The following is a 5,833-nucleotide window of genomic DNA, read 5'->3' as shown; positions in this document are numbered from 1 at the left end:
TTATACAATCATATAAGGATATGCGTCCGATTAGAGTTTATATTTGTTCATACAAAATTTAGAATTTACATTTTTATTGATTTCTAAGTACAATTCTCTTAGTTATTATTATTCATATTTTTAGAATTAATAATATATATATATATATATATATATATATATATATATATATATATATATATATATATATATATATATATATATATATATATATAATACAATTTGGAATAAATCAACTTAATTATATGAATTTTTTTCTATAAATTTATCTAAATATGTACATGATTAGAGATTATATTAACCATACAAAATTTAAATTTAAATTTCGTATGTTATGAAAATAGATACTTGACCAAATATATAAAAGTCCAACTATATTATTATATTGTACATTTTAACATTTTTTTATTTTAATTTTAAATTCATAAAAACAAAAAAAAAAAAAAACAAAAAAAAATTCTGTGCAACACACGGTAAAACACTACATTTTAAAAAATACAATTTCATAAATATCATAAATTAATTAGTACAATATCATTTATATTTATAACAATTAAATAAAAAAAATAATTAATTTCAAATATATGAACCAATGATTTCAAAATGAAACTAATATACAGTTACAAATAAATATAGCATGATTTGATTTACTTTAATTAGTTTTAATTCCCTTAATGATATGACTTTTCTTTATCAGTTTTTTGTGGGAGACTAAGGGAGTGTTTGAGTTGCTGGAAATTATTATTATTTTTTGAATACTTACTAATAAAAAAAAATTAAAATATTTTTTACCCCCCTCCCCTTCCCCCAATAACATGTGTAAATCTTATATTTTTTAAATTACAATTTGATAAATATTATAAATTAATTAGTAGAATATCATTTATGTTTATAAATTATAATAATTAAAAAAAATCCATATATGTGAACCAATGATTTCAAAATGAAATTAATATACAGTTACAAATAAATATAGTATGATTTGATTTACTTTAATTAATTTTAATTTCCTTCATGAAATGACTTTTCTTTTATCAGTTTTTTATGGGAGACTAATGGAGTGTTTGGATTGCTATAAAATACTTTAAAATAAAAATTCATACTAATAAAAATCATTTTAAAATATTTTTTTAACCCCTCATAACATGTGTAAATCTTATATTTTTAAAAAATACAATTTGATAAATATCATAAATTAATTAGTACAATATCGTTTCTGTTTATAATAATTAAAGAAAAAATAAATAATTGAAATATGTGAACCAATTATATCACAATAAATCTTTCAAAATTTAAAACAAAAGAACGGAAATTAAAAATAGAACGAAAATATTTCAATAATAATATTCTACATCATCAAGTAAAAGTAAATTAAAAATGAAAAGATAATATTTCAATAATAATATTCTACATCATCAATAGTAAAGGCATATTTTAAACAATAGTAAAGGTAAATTAAAAATGGAACAGAAATATTTCAATAATAATATTCTACATCACCAATTAAAAATAAAACTAAAATTAGGTTAAAATACCATTGCATATGATATTCTAATTGATTAATTGACGGAAAATAAAAAGAATAATTGGTTGAAAATGAATATGATATTACTAATTGACTGATATTTTACGATGATATATTTTCACCCGAGTCACCCATTCTAATGGACTGAAGATGTTAGCTATAGACGATGACGGACAAGATTATGCTGTTACTACCAATGTCGTCTACAATATGAGGTTTTAATAATGTGTAAATACAATTGGTGATATTATGTTTTTTTTTAATGACAAAATTGCTATATATCTACACACAAAAAATAAATAAAAATTTTTAAAGCAATTTAGACAAAAAAAAATAAAAAATAAAAAAATTCATACAAATGAATTAGGATAGCAATTCATTCCTATAACTGAGTTCCTAAATAACGAGCACGTTTGCCTAATTTATAAAAATACTAAACAATGATAAATAAAAGCTTCAAAGTTACAACACTGCATGCGTATATCTACACATTAGCTATTAATTTGAGCAATTATTTGTTTAAATTCAAGCAACGATAACATCAAAACATATAAACGATCCAAACTATATCTTCAATTGCACTATATAATATTTAATGTTCTAATTTAAATAATTATATATCAATCCAGATATTCTTAATATATTACAACAAATTCACGGGCGAAACCATATCTTTAATTGCACTATATAATATTTGAGTTATTACTGAAAAAATCAGTCTTTAATCACGGTTAATTGTATGTTACTTTTTTCCGAGTCACCCATCCTGATAGTCTGATAGTTTTAACTTTAGACGATGATGGATAAAATTCCGTTACTACTACCAATGTCGTCTAGCTATAAAGAGATTTTCAATAATGTATAATTTAAGCCATTGATATTATGTTTTTTTTTTATATACAAAAATGACAAAATTGCTATATAGCTGATCTACATAGAAAATATATCTTCCGTATAAATAATTTATATAACTGAGTTGCTAGACAACGAGCTAATTAGCCCAATTAATACAAATTATAAACACTGATATATAAAATCTCTAAAGTCACAACACCGAATGCGTATATCTACACGTTAGTTATTAATTGGGCAATTATTTATTCGAATTCAAGCATTGATAACATCAGAAAACATAATCGGTGCAACTCAATTCTTCAATTATATTATATAATATTCGATTTTATAATTTATACAATTGTATATCGATATAAATATTTTTAAAATTTTATAACAAATTCATTCCGTGCAACGCACGGGCGCAAATACTAGTTGAATAAATTTGATAGATCCCCAACTACCCAAAAAAAATAAAAAAAATAAAAAATAAAAAAATCTTAGCTTCCCTAGGTAGAATTTACTTTTCTATATATGTCAAATATTACACCAAACGTAGAAATAATTTTTTCACTTTTTAAATTTACCCAAAAGTTTGAACTTTCCTACTTACCAAAATCCTTTGGAAATATATTCAATACACTCCTTATGCAATACTCTATCAAATTATATATGGCAAATTATACGGTGGACCGCGATCCATAACGCATTGTGGTTCAGTCATCAAAACGGAGTCGTTTCTTTTAATAAAAAGAAACGGCACCAGTTCCACGCCGTCCGGAAAAAATAACTTTGATTGTATAACATATTCAGTTTCATTTTGTATACACTGCAGTTTCATTTCAACACAACTACAATTTCATTTCGATATAACTACAGTTTCATTCGATATTATACACTCAAATATGTGAAACTGTTATTCAGTTTCATTTTATATACACTATAATTTCATTACAACACAACTACATTATCATTTTGATATAACTACAGTTTTATTGCACAATATACACTCAAATATGTAAAATGTAATTCAATTTCATTTTGTATTCACTACAACTTCATTTCAACACAACTACAATATCATTTTGATATAACTACAGTTTCTTTAGACAATATACACTCAAATATGTGAAATTGTTATTCAGTTTCATTTTGTATACACTGCAGTTTCATTTCAACACAACTACAGTTTCATTTCAATTCAATTGCAGTTTCATTTGATAATATAAAAACAATACGTGAGACAGTTTTAGTTTAGATACACTGTAATTTCATTTGGTAATTAACACACCAAAAAATACGTGCTTCGTTAAGCTGTAACGACTATCTTTCTTTACTTAAAGAAAACGATGCCCTTTTTTTACCATGGTCCACAAAGCCACGATATAATTGCTGATTATATACCTACCCCAAATGTATTCAATAGTTATGATGTGGAACCGCGTTCACCATGCGGATAGTAAACACGGGATAGATTCTTAATTTCTAAGCTGTAGATTCATAACATCTATACCATACTGTAGATTCATAATTTCTATAATGTAGATTCATAATTTCTGTACTGTAGATTCATAATATCTGTACTGCGAAGAAGAAATAATGCGATTGCGAAGAGAGAAACGTCTTTAACAACAAATAAAAAACAAAATTATGAATCTACAGCATAGAAATTATGGATCTACCTATGTATTCACCATGCGCATGATGAACACGTTTCCACAGTATGATTTGCGAAATGTATTTAAATGGGCCTAAATATATGCATCTATAATCCCAATAATAATAGTGGGAGCGTTATGCTGTGCATCCGTATGCACCATGCATGGTGCATACGGATGCAAAAACGACGTCGTTTTGGTGTCTAATTTAAAAAAAAAAAAATCAAAATTGCATAACACACGTCCATAATTTCACTACGCATCCATAATTTCATAACTACACTTCCAGAATTGCATAACTACACATCCATAACTACACTTCCAGAATTGCATAACTACACTTCCAGAATTTCATAACTAAAAAATCCAAAATGAATGAATTAAAAATAAATAACATAATATTGTTGTTGGGAATCGAAACTGATTTTTTTTTAAGTAGGGCACACGTCTTATGCAAAACGACATCGTTTTTGCATCCGTATGCACCATGCAGGGTGCATACGGATGCACAGCATAATATGCCAGAATACTTCGGCCAAACTCAACTCAAAAAAGTTTGCGATTTTTCCCTTTGGAGTTTTTACATAATTTATTGTGTCTCATTGTGTTATTTATATATTAGAGAAAATTTCAATTTTGGTCACATGACTATAGGGGCATTGTTAATTTCAGCATTTGACTTTTAAAAGTGTCAATTTAGTACCTTGACTATGTAATTTTTGTCAATTTTGGTCACTCCGGCCGAATTGACGGTCAAATTTGGCCGAAAAAATTTAATCAAACATTTAGTCTATAATCTGAGGGGCAAAATCGTCTTTTAATCCTTTCTAGACTAAATGTTGGATTAAATTTTTCCGGCCAAATTTGACTGTCAATTTGGCCGGAGTGACCAAAATTGACAAAAATTACATAGTCAAGGTACTAAATTGACACTTTTAAAAATCAAGTGTTGAAATTAACAATGCACCTATAGTCATGTGACCAAAATTAAAATTTTCTCTTATATATTATCTATTACTCCGTATCTATTATCTATGCTTTCAGTGTATGTTGACCCATATCAATTTACACGGCAAATTATGCTATGTACTCACATTGCAAAGTGAATTCGAATTATATTCACAAATTTTGAATTTTATGTATTTTTGTGCTTCATTAGGTTGAGAAAGTATGTTTGAACAAATACTATAATGTAATAGAGTCAATAGCATTCAAGAAATGCTAGCTTGAAGATCAAAAAATACGGTGAGTATAGGGATGGCAATGTGCCCCGTCCCCAACGGGAATCCCCGATCCCCGCCCCGAAAGAGACGGGGATGGGGAAGATTTTCGGGGAACGGGGACGAGAACGGGGAACATTTGTGATTCCCCGTTGGGGACGGGGACGGGGATGGGGACACCCCTCCCCGCCCCACCCCCAAATAATTATATATATATATATATATATATATATATATATATATATATATATATATATTACATATATAAATATTGTTAGTATAAGTGTACTGTTGTAGTTAATTACATATATATAAGTGTACTGTTATAGTTAATTACGTATATATAAGTGTACATATATTGCCACTTATATATATAAGTGGCAGTATTATTGCACTGTACTATATACACATGCAGTATGCTATATATATATATATATATATATTATTTTAATTTTTGAAATTATGATTTATATTTTAAAAATTTTATTATTAAAATTTAAAATTATTTAACATTTTGTTTAGAAGTTGACGGGGAGTGGGGAATCCCCGTCCCCGCCTAATTCCTCGTGAGGACGGGGATGGGGAATATTTCTAAT

The sequence above is a fragment of the Ipomoea nil genome, unplaced genomic scaffold (genome assembly GCF_001879475.1).
Source record: "Ipomoea nil cultivar Tokyo-kokei standard unplaced genomic scaffold, Asagao_1.1 scaffold3069, whole genome shotgun sequence".
NCBI classification, from domain to species: domain Eukaryota; kingdom Viridiplantae; phylum Streptophyta; class Magnoliopsida; order Solanales; family Convolvulaceae; genus Ipomoea; species Ipomoea nil.
This window is presented reverse-complemented; position numbering follows the sequence as displayed.